The 15,205-nt window shown below is 35.9% G+C and overlaps 1 long non-coding RNA gene across 1 annotated transcript; it reads left to right on the plus strand.

Annotated features, from left to right (window-relative positions):
* The first annotated feature begins 4,077 nt into the window (after window positions 1-4,077).
* Window positions 4,078-9,876, plus strand: LOC134674506 (uncharacterized). The gene is made up of 2 exons (XR_010099623.1): window positions 4,078-4,155; window positions 9,763-9,876. It is a non-coding gene; the product is annotated as an uncharacterized LOC134674506 (long non-coding RNA).
* Window positions 9,877-15,205: the final 5,329 nt, after the last annotated feature.

A 15,205-nucleotide genomic window follows, 5' to 3' on the forward strand; every position in this document is an offset into this window, starting at 1 on the left:
AAAACTCACTAATAACTAAAATATAATTTTAAAAAATCAACCTTATTTAAGTAATAATATGGTTCACTAATGATGGCTTTATGGTGGTAATTAGTGAGTTTTGCTTGTCACCTGACAATTTAACCCTTTACCTACGGGCTATTTAATCGCTCCGTCACCGCCCAATACGGGCATGTTTTGGCGAGAGTCAGCGGTTAGCCTTTTGGCCGCCGGACCTAGTCCGCAAAGACGCTCACTCACACGCCAGAGTAAATTCTAAGTAAACAACTAATAAAAAGTTTAGGGATTGGAAAATGTGATATCGATATTTACAATTTATGGTAAAAATCTTCTCAATTTGGCTTTGTTCTTAACCAACTTTAATTTATTTCGAGAATGCCAAAAATTAACATATTTTTTACACACGACAATGTTAAAAATAAAAGTCTTTATCATTAAAAACAACCTCTAAACAATATCGATTCATGACGTAATATCACCGCACTATAGGCTCTACGAGAAGTCTTGTATACATGACAACGGCGCGCATGGACTGCCCGCAGTGCAGACCGACAAGGACCGTTTCCGCGCGGATTAAGTAATAATAGTCTCTAGGTCAACGGCGTAAGCGCTTGTCGGTACGTAAACTTTATAAGCGTATGGTTAGAGCCGCGCATCGTGTGTCGATAATATAAATGTACCGGAACTGCATTGGGGAAAATGACACGTGGATTGAATTGTCAATGAGTGAAGAACAATAATATTGGGTAAGGGTGGGGATCAGAAATGTTCGGGAATGCATGTTTCACATTCGACATGTTCCTTAGAAGAGCTTGTCAGTTCCCGTATTACACCTTCCCTACCATATTTTAGATTTACCGGAAATCGCGCTGTACGGAATACCTCTGAATAGGACCAAGAATTTCAAGTACCTGGGTCATTGGGTCACGGAATACCTCTCGGATGATCTAGACGTTGAGAGGGAGCGCAGGGCGTTGGCTGTCCGGGGTAACATGGTGGTTCGCAGGTTTGCTCGGTGTACAAAGGAAGTTAAGATAACTCTGTTTAAGGCATATTGCCAATCCTTTTACACTTGCAGCCTGTGGGTCAACTATACTCAGAGGGCAGTCAGCGCCTTGCGCGTTCAGTATAATAACATATTTAGGATGCTGTTGGGTCTTCCTAAGTTCTGTAGCGCTTCGGGTATGTTTGCGGATACGCGAGTAGATGGTTTTCATGCCATAATACGAAAACGAACCGCCTCCCTTATGCGCCGCGTACGTGAGAGCTCCAACAGCATCCTAAGTCTGGTGGCTAATAGGCTAGATTGTCCTATAGCAAGGCACTGGGATAGTCTCCATGTTCCCACTTTATCCTAACTTAAGAATAGTTTTTTATGTCATGACATTTTAATTGAAATTGACTGCGCATAATTTTAATATTTAAATGAAATCTCAGATATAAATTTTATTATTTTATTATATTTTATTATTGCTTATCAATTTTATTTTTATCAATTATCAAATGCTCAGTTAATTTATTTTTAATGTCTAGTCATGGATCTATAAATTATATACCTATTTTTATTGATTTTAGTTTTAAGTTTTGACATTTTAATTAGATTGGACTGCGCATATATTTACAGTGTTTTTTATAGTATTACATTTTAATCTTTTAATAATCAATGAATTTTATTATTTATTATCAAATGCTAAGTTTAATTTAATTGTAATGTCTAGTCAAGAATCTTTATGTTATACCTAATTTTATATATTTTTAATTTTATCTTAAATGTACCTATACCTATGGATCGATGTTGTCTGAAATAAATGATTTATTATTATTATTATTATAATAATTTTTCGTCAATTTCAAATACATAACATTCTCATAGTTAGGCGACACTGACTAGTCCGAGCGTCCGCCTGTAGGTACCATTCTTGTGCGAAGCGGTCACTGCAGGGTATCACTCCCCACTACACTATCATCTCAAAATGAATCATTTGTTCTGCAAATAGACCACAAGGGCAGATTTACTTGTCTGACTCTACTATGGACAGCTGAACAAGTTCCCTGAACTCCAGCTATAGTTATGCCTGTCTCTCTCTCGTTTAACGTATTCTAGTTACTAGTTATCACCAATTGGCATTTAACAGGTATTCAAATGCTTAAATAAAACCCGATTGGCCACTTGATATTTATTCTGAATATTCTCTAGAGATGCACCGGATATTCGGTTACTATCCGGTATCCGCCCTATCCGGCCAGTATTTTAATATCCGGCCGGATACCGGATAGTGCCCTACTATCCGGCCGAATACCGGATAGTACCATTGCTTGATTTTGGAGTAAACAAATTGGATTTAAGAAACAGTCACGGTCATAATCGTACTTGTTTATTATTTTAAAACAATTTAGAGATTCAACTGACTTGCACGCGCACTCATTTCAAACCTAGAAATGTGTCCGCGCGAACGTTCACTTAGAAACAGGTCAAAACTGCAGAATGCGCACCTGAAAAACCGAAATGTAGGTGCAGCTCTGCTGGCCGATATTCGGCGGCCGGATACCGGATATTCGGCCGAAGGTCAGGCCGAATATCCAGTATCCGGCCAAACAACTATCCGTTGCATCTCTAATATTCTCATATCGAATTAACATTCCCATCCCTAGCTGTCTTGTATACAAGACAACGGCGACGAGGAACATGAAAAACGTTGAAAACTGGAGCAATTTTTTTGATTGCCTTATTATAAAAGAATGGATTTATTTATCTGCTTTAAATGCTATTATTTTAAAAATCAAAGACCTAAAACATTAACACGAGTGTAAAAATATACTACAATTGATGTTTTTTCACATTTACCGAGCGGTTGAATTTGTGTCTTGTATACAAGACAGCGGCGCCAGTGTATCGTTCTATCGTTGTCTTGTATACATGCCAACGGCGGTCAAAGGGTTAGGCATTATTTCACTTACTTGTAACTTTTGATGTATTACAGCTACAAACTTAAAACTTCACACACAATAAGTATAATGTGCTTAATCAATAAATAATCACTTGGAGTAATAATATTCACTATTTTTTCTGCTATCCAGCAATATACCAGTCACTAAGAAATTGAAGATTTTTAAGTTACTACTCGCGGATCTCACAAGTTTACGTTTAAAAACATTAGTTTATAATATACTTAACACAAATAAACACTTAAATAACGATAATTATTATGAAATTAATGCATAAAAATCAATCACAAAAAACGTTGCACGAAAACAATTTGCCACTTATGGAAAATAGTGATGTGCGTCTATCGACACATTTGTCGATATATCGATAACCTAGTAAATGTTAAACTCAAATTTAATAAGTTAGGATTGTGGTGAAATTATTATTAGGTAAAATAGTACCTAATAATGATTTCATAACATGTTAAATTCCAATATTTGAACCAAAAACGGTAAAAAACACTAAAAATAACACTCCAAACACTCCCACGCCGTACTCACATATCGACAAGAAGTTGATGAAATTTGAAAACAACACTATTGTCCGCCATATTGAATTCAATTATTAGCACCTCTGTAGTACGGGTGTCAACTCCAGTTGCCAGCAAAAAAGCGGTAATTTTAAAATTATGTTTATGTCAGAGCCATCTACCGAAATATTATGATATTTTTCCTTTGTATCTATACTAATCACAGTGCATAATGTGACCGCTATTACCAAGCCACAAGTTCTCGATTTGTTTAAAAAAAATGTTGAACATGACCATTACTTCGATCAACTATAGTTGACACCCGTACTGCAGCGGTGTTGCCTTACTGGCAACTCTGGTTGACACCCGTAGGTAAAGGGTTAATCGTGACGGAGTTTTTGGCGAACCGCGAGTTCTCAGTTCGCCCTTTGATGCAAAGTAGGCATATTTTAAGGCTCCTCTTCACGCTGGGCCAACGCCAACGCCAACGAGGGATGCATTTATGCGTTAGAGGGAGCAAGTGATATTGCTATCTCATTCTACCGCATGCGTCCCTCGTTGGCGTTGGCCCAACGTGAAGAGGAGCCTTTACAGTACATCTTGTGTTTCGTAGGCGCAGGCGGAAGCGTGGGTGGCGGGTTTGGCGGTGGTTTTGGCGGTAGCGCCGGCAGCAGCGGCAGTTCCAGTGGCGGCACTCAAGGTCTGCTCTTACACAGTGGCGTAGCGTGAACTAATCTAGTCGTAGGCGAAGTTGCATCTGCGAGGCCCTTTTCTTTCAATGTGCCCGGCGCGCGAGGCCCCTTCGGGTGCGAAGCCGTCGACGGCCCACTTCGCCCACGCCTAACTACGCCACTGCTCTTTACTAGACCCTGTGCTATAATAAGCACATTATGCGACTACGTTCAAAACTTAAAGGGGCCATAATTATGTCCTGTAAAACGTTGTACGATACACGTACGAATAGGTAATTCGCAACCATAGAATTTAGATGACAAAGAACAACTTTCAATCTTCCAAAGTGTGACCAAAAATGAAATGCAAGTGTGTGCGTAAATTGTCTATGTGAGATCAAAAATAGTGATGTCATGTTACAACATATTAATAATCTGTCGATGTTTGATTGCTTTATCGACTACTTTTTCAAATGTGTTATTTTAAACACTAAAATTCTATGACATTATGACGTATAAATAACACTTGCACTGCGTTTGCCATAAAAATCGTTGCAGACTTATCTTAATGTAACTCTTACTGTGTTGGAAAGTGAAGTTATCATGACACGCTAAACATGAACACCTTCAAAAAAGTATAACAATCGTTATTATTTGAAGTCGGTTATAAAAGATAATATCTTAATGATGTCTTGTGAAGAAATAATTACATAGCTATTAATATACCGACAAGTTATCGATACTGTCATATGAACATTTTGTCAAGGCCTAGCGTATACGGGTCAATTTCACCAAACGAGCATTTTTGTCTAATTTCCATGGAATTTTGAAATACCAACATTACACAAAAAAAAATATGCTGAGAATTTGATAAAAAATATAATAAATATTAATTTTCTTATGGGATAAAAATATTCATAAAACTATAAAAGTTATTTAAATTTAAAATTTTGGTCAGGGCACGGGAATTAGTGTGTCCATGTAAATTAGATTTTACTAGGACGGAAATTAGAACACGGCACGGGAATTGTTTTCTTAACTTATTTTGGTACTTAAAACTATTATTTATGTATATTTTAATCTACAATAATATACTGCAACCATACTGAAGTGGCATCGGACATATTTACCTTCTTTAATTTTAGTTTCGAACGACAAATCTACGAAAGTATGTTACACTAAAAACTACGTATATGACTAATCCTTTCCTTTATTTTAAAGGCAACTAATCTCTCTTTCTTAGTAAAATGTACATATTTCAAAACAATACTTTGAGTAGTTTCGTAAACTTGTCCGCCTTTATATACAAAACTATTAATTAAAAAGTGTCATTATGTATCTGCATGTAGTTAGGTACAAGGTGTATGATCTGGTATATGGTCTTACAGGAAATGATACTAAGAAATAAATAGGGGCACAGTGAGAAGAAGTTATTGTGTAAGTTAATCTGAAGAAATCGAATATGCTGCCTTCATAAATTAATAACCCAAAAAATTGTTTGAACACATATGAGGTAAGGTGGGGTAAGACTATCACCGGGGTAAGACTATCACTTGTATGGAATCCTCATACTGTTAGTCTTGCCCCGATCAAAATAAACTAAGTTAGTCTTACCCCGCCTTACTTTACACATAGGTATACGGGGTGTCCCTGCCCTGCGGGAAAATCTTCAAAGCGTAGGTTGGTTAAGTAATTTCTCAAAAATATCATAATCTTCCTAAAAAAAACTTGCTTACAAAATACCCCCTGGCACTGACTAAAATAACCGACTTGGTTTCACATTACATCCCAAAACTTTTTAGAAGAACTGCGTTGCGAGATTTGCATCTTTTTACATGAATTGAAATGATCCTATCTCTTTTTGTAGGCTGTCCTTCTTTTCGGGTAAACATACCCATACCATACTGATACTATGTATATATGTCGCAGTAAGATAGATATATCCGTTATATAGCTATAACCCAAGGGATATAATTATATGACGTAACATAGTTATACGAAAGCGATTCATTACTATCTTACTAGGTATATAACTATAATACGGCTTTAGTTTAGTGATATAGTTATATTACTGGATTAAGTTTAGTGAAATAATTGTAAGTAGGAGTGCAGCGGTGCGGCGGAGGTATAGTTATATCCCTAGGGATATAGTTATATGCCGTATAGTACGTAACTACGTATTATAATCATATTACTAGTAAGATAGTAATTGTAGGTATTAGGAGTGCGGCAGTGCAGCGGAGGTTTAGTTATATCCCTAGGGATATAGTTATATGTCGTATTATAATCATATTCCTAGTAAGATAACTATTATATATATTTTCATGCTACAATTTTTAAGGGTTTATGAGGCATTGCGATCGATTCACGAAAGCTGGCGCGAGATTTGACTGAATTTCAATGAAAATAGCTGTCACTCAGTAGAAATCTCGCGCCAGCTTTCGTGAATCGACCTGTACTTTTACGTAATATTGCTAAAAAGTATTATACGGCATATAACTATATCCCTAGGGATATAACTATACCTCCGCCGCACCGCTGCCTGCACTCCTACCTACAATTATTTCACTAAGCTTAATCCAGTAATATAACTATATCACTAAACGTAATCCAGTAATATAACTATATCACTAAACTAAAGCCGTATTATAGTTATATACCTAGTAAGATAGTAATGAAACGCTTTCATATAACTATGTTACGTCATATAGTTATAACTATATAACGGCTTTATCTATCTTACTGCGACATATACATATCATAATACATCTTTATTCATACTCACATCGTCCATCGTAGTGTACCTTTATTTTCCCTACTAATTGTAAGAACTAAAAGGTAACGTTGTTATCGCATATATTTCTATAGGATTACAAACTTAATTATGCAGTAATCTTTAGAACGTGACTAATATTGCAGTATTATTAGATTTTTATTGGCTTAAAAAGCTAAAACCTAATTACGTTTCAAATTTGGAACTTGTGGGTATGCTAGAAGTACCTTAAAATAATATTGATTGAGAGTGATTGTGCCAGTGACAAAACTAAGGGATTTTAAAGTGTATTAATTCTTAGACTACATGCTCAAATTAAATGTTATTTAGATAGAATGTTATTGAGATTTGATGGTACGGCCGTGCCACTTTGTTTTGCTCGACTTGGCGGCGGCACTGCCGTGGCCCCAGATCCTTTGTTCTTCTTCAGGCCTCAAACTATCTCCATGCCAAATATGTATTATCAAGATGATATTGTTTCAGCGGCTTAAGCGTGACGAGATAACAGACAGACAGAGATACTTTCGCATTTATAATATAGTAAGAATAGGATATATTTATTTTTTCTTGTACCTATTAGAAAAGCTAATTTATAACAACTAATCTATTAAACGAGCAATTCTTGTATATATTTCGGGGATCGAACGATTTCGATGAAATTTGATCATATATGGGCGTTTTCTGGGATGAAAAATCGATCTAGCTAGGTGTCTCTGGGAAAACGCGCATTTTTGAGTTTTTAGGTAGGTATATGTTTTCCGAGCAAAGCTCGGTCTCCCAGATATTTAAATTTTATACGGCTTACGCTGTCAGCTGTCAAATTTACAAAATAAAACCATTGTAAATTTGATTCATTTTGTTTCATGTAACCTTAGGTACGGGTATTATAATATGTAATAATTCCAAGAATAGTTTTATGTTTATATAATATTTTAATATTATAATATGATAAATGAATAAGGTAAGGTGGCGCAAGACTAACAGTACGAGGATTCTAACAAGTGATAGTCTTACCCCAGTGTCGTCTTACCCCACCTTACCTTACGTATTAAAATTGCCCGGGTTATTCGGGTCCACCCTGTAAGTATGTACTATAGTACTTATACTAAAAAACCGTTCATAGATTTTTGTGCATTCTCTGAGATTTCCTTAAATGTAAAATAGAAAGATATACGTCATATTATTATTACATATAATATATATTCAATGCCAATATATATATATATGTAATAATAATATGACGTAAACATTGCCAATTAACTTACAGTGCCCCCAATTAAAAATTTGTTGACAATAAATGTAATACTTTCTAATTCCCGTGCCACTTAATCAGCTGTTTTAGGTAAATATTCTATGGGAATTAGGGCACGGAAATTAGAATTCGTAATAAAAAAATTCGCCAAAAATTTAAATCGTGTTTAACCATACTGTTATGTTATCGCTTACATAAAGATACATAAAGGGCTCCTAAATATGACAATTGTTTTTGAAAAGCTATGTGGGAAATAAAATTTATAAGGGGCATCGAAATTAGAACAAAATTGTCGCCCACCCGGATTCCGAAATACTTATGCGATTTGCTCGAACACGCCGCGGCTTGACGTACATCCGCTTGCTTTGAGAATCAGCCGAATATTGCCAGTACAGGTGAGGCGGGACACGAGGCGGTTCAGATACAGACGTCGGCTGTGAGAGCCCTTTGAGTTTTGCCGACGAAATTTTACTCGCGAGCTCGGACAAAATTTAAACTTCGATCACGAGTTATTTACCACAATGAAGTTAATAGTGTATGTGCTCAGTGATAGTAAATATCATCTAGTTTAAGTATTTGACACTAAATTAGTGATACTAATGTAGAATTTTTCGTAGGATTTTTCATTATGCTCAAAAGTAGATTCCGGACAGGGCACGGGAGTAGTAATTTGAGCCTTTAGGTATTTTTAAGTGTACTCTAAAAACCAATTAATCAGTGAATTCATATGGAACCCGGTGTGAAAGTGTGGCTTCTATATGTAAAAAAAAAATGGTAAGTATTATTTGATGCTAACCCGCGATTTTCATCACGGACAGAAAAAAAATCGTGTTCAGAAATTGACCCATACTAACAGTTTATGTTTTTACACAAAATATTCTAAATTATTGACTAATATGATAAAATATTAGCACGGAACGGAAGAAAAACTTATAATGAACTGTATAAACCGGCTTCTTACACTTTTTACGCTGTTAATTTGACAAAATATCGCTATGAAAATTTCGCTCGGAATATCATAAATCCTCTGAAATGAGTATTTGCTTGGATTATTTGGACCTATGACACTGCAATCCGGCACTCTACAAGACACCATCTTCACTGAATTACTTTATTTAATACTTTTCGTCCTAATCCGTGTATATTTTTCAATTTGAAAATTACCGTGATACGCTCTTGGTCGTCCGCGGCCGTCGTCAAACTCAAAAGTGGTTACGTTTTCTCATTGGTAGTCTGACTCTTTCGCACTCATGGGATGTTCATATACGTGATGGCTTCCTTTTCGCACACTTAAGCTGTCTGTCAAGCGTGAGCGAATCCTAGGTCTATGTTCGCAACTCGTGACAGTATAAACCCTCTCTCCGGTCGTGTTTTGAAATTCTCCACTTGTATCGTAAATATTCCACCTGCCCTGTCAAAACCTAGATTTTTTTTTAATTTTATGGCCTGGACCTGGATGCCAGCACTTTTACGCCAAATCTCATAGAACAAAACTAGAGGAAGGGGCAAGATATGATGGCGCCATCTATGCAAACCTTTGACAGTTGCCAATCCCATTGCAACAGACTGTATTCACTATATGTAAAACTAACAGGTGATATTTCTTTACAGGGTGAAAAGGACGCTGCACTATGGCCATCTAAAGCACAAGTAATTAACACATTTTCCTTATGCAGGTAGAAACCATACTAACACAATGTTTGAAATAAATGTGAAATTGAAAGAGTTTGATATTACTTATCACTTACAGCGTCACCTGTAGTCACGAAAATATTTAATCAGCTAAAGTAAATTGCATAATAATGAATTATATCTTCATTAATGATAGCGTTGTAGTACCTAGGTACCACTGATAAAGAAAAAAAAGGAGGAAAAGTTGATGATCATGACAATAAGGTCAGTCAGCGGAACAAAAAAAAAGTAGGTACGTAAACTTTACGTTACGGTTCACTTGATAAAATACGGATCACGGTTTCAATTGAAACAAGACAAATATACGGAACAGATTTATTATTATAATTGGAATTTCGTGTCATCCCAAGTAGCACAGATTAGCTGTATAGCAGCCGCATAATGAAGTACGAATACGCTTGAAGCTGGAATATAAAAACTGCATAAGAGCTGTATAAGCGTCTTTTCAGCTTTTATAACTCTTAAATGGGCACAAATTAGGCAGCCTTAAGTTCACATAGCTACTTAAGAGCGTTGTAGCAGCAATTTAACGGAATTATAAGGGGTAACAGGAGTTATAAGAGGTGTATATTGGCTGGGTAAGAGACCACCAGTTACCCTTTATTCAGCTAATATGTCACATGTGCGCCCTAATACCGGGAAAGATTGACGTTGGGCTGAATAAAAGATAATTAATAACATACTTTTACACCTCTGCCTTAAAAATCTGCTATTATATTTAGTATATTAAGTGACGACGAACGCAGAGGTGAACATATTTATATTGAAGCAAAAACGTTAAGCGCAACGACACCATAAGTCATTTTGTTAAATGTTTGTACATGATCTTTTATATATTGATGCGAGAAAGATGTGTGGGAATGCAAGTTTATTGACATTATATATATACATTATCTAAGAAAATTTCAGTGCGCCACGAAAATAATCAGTATTTATTTAAATTAATGATATAAATAAGCTATGTGTAAAAACTATTTCAGTGGTTCGGACAGAATTATGAGATAAAAAGTTAATAATACGTTATAGGAAGTACTAAACTAATGATTTAGGTTAAGAACTCAGGCACAAAACCATATTGTTACCCTTAAAAGTTGGAAAAGCAATTTCAATTTTGTAGGTTATATAGTAACAGCACCAGTCATGGGACATTTAAGAGGAAATTTGGAGTATTTATGATATTTCCCTTATACATGTAAATGGTCTACCGCTTAGCGTGTTAAAAGATGAAAGTCCTACCCGTCTTTCATGTTTTAGGCGTGTTGTATCAAAGATACTGCAATTAGTTTCCACATATTTAACAAATTAAAACTATGCTTATTTTCTCCAGTCATGGACACCAAAGTTCCAGTAATGGGCCCCCGGTAATGGACGTGGATCCAGTAATGGGCCCCCTATAATGGGAATTGCTCTATCAGTATAAAATATTGAAATGGGGAATAAATTACGGCAAAATAAAACAATTTTTGGTATAAGCTTTTTTATCGCTGAATGTATTTTTCTTTCCACAGCCAATTATTATTGTATTAGATCCATCGAGACAATTCTAATATACCCAAACACAATTAGTTAGGGTTTATTGCGATAAAGTTCCCATGGCCACCTCCTGTCTCCATCATCAGATCAGGTCCATGTTATCATAATATTGCATTATCATCCGATTTGCATACTTAATTACGTACTTACACAAAATTTCAACTGAATCGGAAATCGAAAAGTGGCTCAAATTCAGCTACCAAGATTGGACCCACACGAACTAACAGGGCAAGTTAAATAAAAGTTTGGAAAAACGATATGAATTTATCCGAAGTCCGAGAATACCTCCTGATTAACATATTTCTTAACTACATTTTATTTCTGTATTGTTTAAACATGAAATTATGGCATAGCAAGCATCATTCTGTTTTGTCCCATCATAGGAGGTACGCAGTTTTACAGCTCCTATAATGGGATTGGGCAAAATACCACTATTTTTTTACATCTGTGGAGTCACAACATAGTGTGTTGTATACCTTATCTCATGGTAAATGCAATTAACAAAACACATTCTAGTTTTCATCAAGTATTAATTAATTAAAATTTAATAAATTAACTCACCTCTCTTAGCGAAGTTGTTAAGAATTCGTAGTGGTATTTTTTTTCAGTGACACGACAACTTTAGGTTGACGCCAATTTCTTAAAAAACAACCAAATTTAATAAAACTTCAAACTGAAACAGCTCTAGGACTCTTATTTATGATAATATACAGCCAGTGTTTATAAACTACTTTTAGATACTTATTTTAGAGGAATTATGTTTTTTTGTCCCATTACTGGTTCCACGTCCATTATAGGGTCCACTACTATATACAATAAAATGGCGGTCAATGTTAAAAAGCAACGTGAACCGTTAAAATTCTTATATGCAGCATACGACTGTTATATATCCCACTATAAAGTCCAAGTCGTTATTTCGATACACTAGTGAACCTCTAAACAGTTATAAGGCATCTTATGAACGTTTTAACAGCCGCTATGCAGACAGTCCCAATGGTAGTATAATAGGCTGCTTAGCGGTAAACATGTTCAGCGCTAAGCCGTATTATGCGCCACATGTGTTCGATTATACGTCTATTGGTTTCATAATAGTTCACTCGTTCTCCCTTATAATAAGTCAGCGAAATAAAAGCTGCTTTAGCGGTAAACATGTTCAGCGATACGCTGTATTATGCGCCCCATGTGTTCCATTATACGTCTATTGGCTTCATAATAGTTCATTCGTGCTTCCTCAAAAAGTCAGAATAATAAAAGCTGCTTAGCGGTAAACATGTTCAGCTATAAGCTGTATTATGCGCCACGTGTGTTCCATTATACGTCTATTGGCTTCATAATAGTTCATTCGTGCTTCCTTAAAAAGTCAGCGTAATAAAAGCTGCTTAGCGGTAAACACGTTCAGCGATAAGCTGTATTATGCGCCACATGTGTTCCATTATACGTCTATTGGCTTCATATTAGTTCACTCGTGCTCCCTTAAAAGTCAGTGTAATAAAAGCTGCTTAGTGGTAAACATGTTAAGCGACAAGCTGTATTATGTGCCACATGTGTTCCATTATACGTCTATTAGCTTCATAATAGTTCACTTGTGCTCCCTTAATAAGTCAACGTAATAAAAGTCCACAATTACCTCCTTATACAGCACATGGCGTAATTTTATCCACTAAACAGACCTTATAACGGTTAAAGCATTTGATAACCCTTAAAGCTGTATAGGGTCGTAGCCAATATACCTTTATATCACTCTTTGCGTATTAATGGTAGTTTTCAGAGCCGTAATGCAGCTTTTAATCAGCCCTAAGCTATATAAATATCACTGAGATCTATTATACTTACAGCTGTAGGACCACGAGTGTGCTCTTATAAGTGTCTTAATACGCACAGAGCGTTAGATAGAACTAAAAGTGAGTAGTTATAGAGCTATCTGTGCTACTTGGGATGTAATCCGATATATTCCGGTATATTCATGTAATCCGATTCAGTAAATCTTTATACAAAATATACCTACAGTAAATATATTTTGATATTTTTTTGATTTTTGATTTAGTTCCTTGTTAAATGGGGTAACTACGAATAAATATATAAATAAATATTATAGTACAATTTTACACATATCAATCTAGTCCCACGGTAAGCTCAATAAGGCTTTGTGTTGTGGGTACTAGACGACGATATATGTATATGTATATATATACATAAAATGCTATATATTAAATACTTAGATACATAGAAACATCCATAACTTAGGAACAAATATTTGTGATAAACACACAAATAAATGCCCTTACCAGGATTCGAACCCGGGACCTCTCCTTCTTCATGCATAAGTAGAGTCATTAGACAGCAATTTTTGATTATGAACGTGCGGATAGAGTCATATCATGTATTGGTTCCCTTAAATTCCACGACTCTACTCTTTCTGCACATACTCTATATGTAGAGCTAATTTAAAGAATTACCTACCATAGGACGAGTTACCCCATTTGACTGTCTCCACTCCACAATTGCCTTCATTTTACAATACACCTTGTTTAGTCCTCGTCTTATAAGTACATACCTTACGTACTTACTTCAGGAAAAATAATTGTCCTAAAATATGGAAGGCTACGGTCAGTTTTGGTAGCCCTTCATATTTTATTAATATTTTATAATTAATAAAAACCGGGCTGGTCACGTCTGCCGAATGCCGAATGAGTTGTGGGGCAAAATCACTTCAGAGTGGGAGCCCGAAAACTCAAATCGGGGACCTGGCAGACCCTGCCGGCGATGGCGGGATGAACTAGACTCCTTCTTAAAGGAGTGGCCAGACATAGCACTTGACAGGGATTTGTGGAGAGGTTGGGGGGAGGCCTTTGCCCAGCAGTGGGACACGACAGGCTCCAAATAATAATAATAATAAAAACAGCTCTCAACGCAATTCTGTATTCAAATTAATACTTACTTATTTATTTGACTTATGTACATTAACTACATCTTAAAGAACATTCGTGTCGCTTAACTTCTAACTCGGGTAAATCCATTCGAGCCTCTCAGCAAATATCTACGCTATTACCTTTTCTTAATACCAAAATTGCATAATCTGATAGATGGATTTACCCGAGTTTGAAGCGACTCATTTATTTATTTGTACTAATTAATAAGTTAGTAAGCGATAGCAGAATAATCATTTGCATAATTATTAAACTTCTCCCTATCGTTATGTACTTCTTCATCATTGAACATCTGGTCCAATTCCACAGGATCTTCTGGGGCATATACTACATTGCCTTTAAAGTCATCGTTATAATCCACTTCATTTGCATTATTGGCTTGGGCCACTGCATAATTATAAAAATGCGGTCTTAAATTCTTGTATTTGTCATATGAATTACTATCTAAATAACTCGGCGCTTGATTTTCGTCGGTATCATAATCTTCTTTAACACTGTATTTCTCTGCTTTCGATGCATCGTCGTAGTCGTTGTTTTCCTTTCGGTCGTTCGTTTCGGCATAATCCTGTACATCTTCAGCATCATCACTGTTGACTCTTGCATCTTCTTCGTTTCTTAGAGCTTCACCACTATTCAAGTATATATCTGAATCGGTTTCATCTTCTTTACCATTCACTTCTACATTTTCTGCAGAATCGTAAAAGTTGGAAGCTGACGGTAATTGTTCGTGGCTTCCATCACTTCTTTGCTGTTCAATTTCCGCACTATCATTGGAATCTACATCCGAATTTTCCGCAGAATCGTAAAAGTTTGACGCTGACGGTAATTGTTCATGGTTGCGACCAATTTGATGTTTTTGAGTTTCCGCACGATCATTGGAATCTTCTCCGCTTTCTACAACT

This window comes from Cydia fagiglandana, chromosome 20 (genome assembly GCF_963556715.1).
Source record: "Cydia fagiglandana chromosome 20, ilCydFagi1.1, whole genome shotgun sequence".
Classification (NCBI taxonomy): Eukaryota; Metazoa; Arthropoda; class Insecta; order Lepidoptera; family Tortricidae; genus Cydia; species Cydia fagiglandana.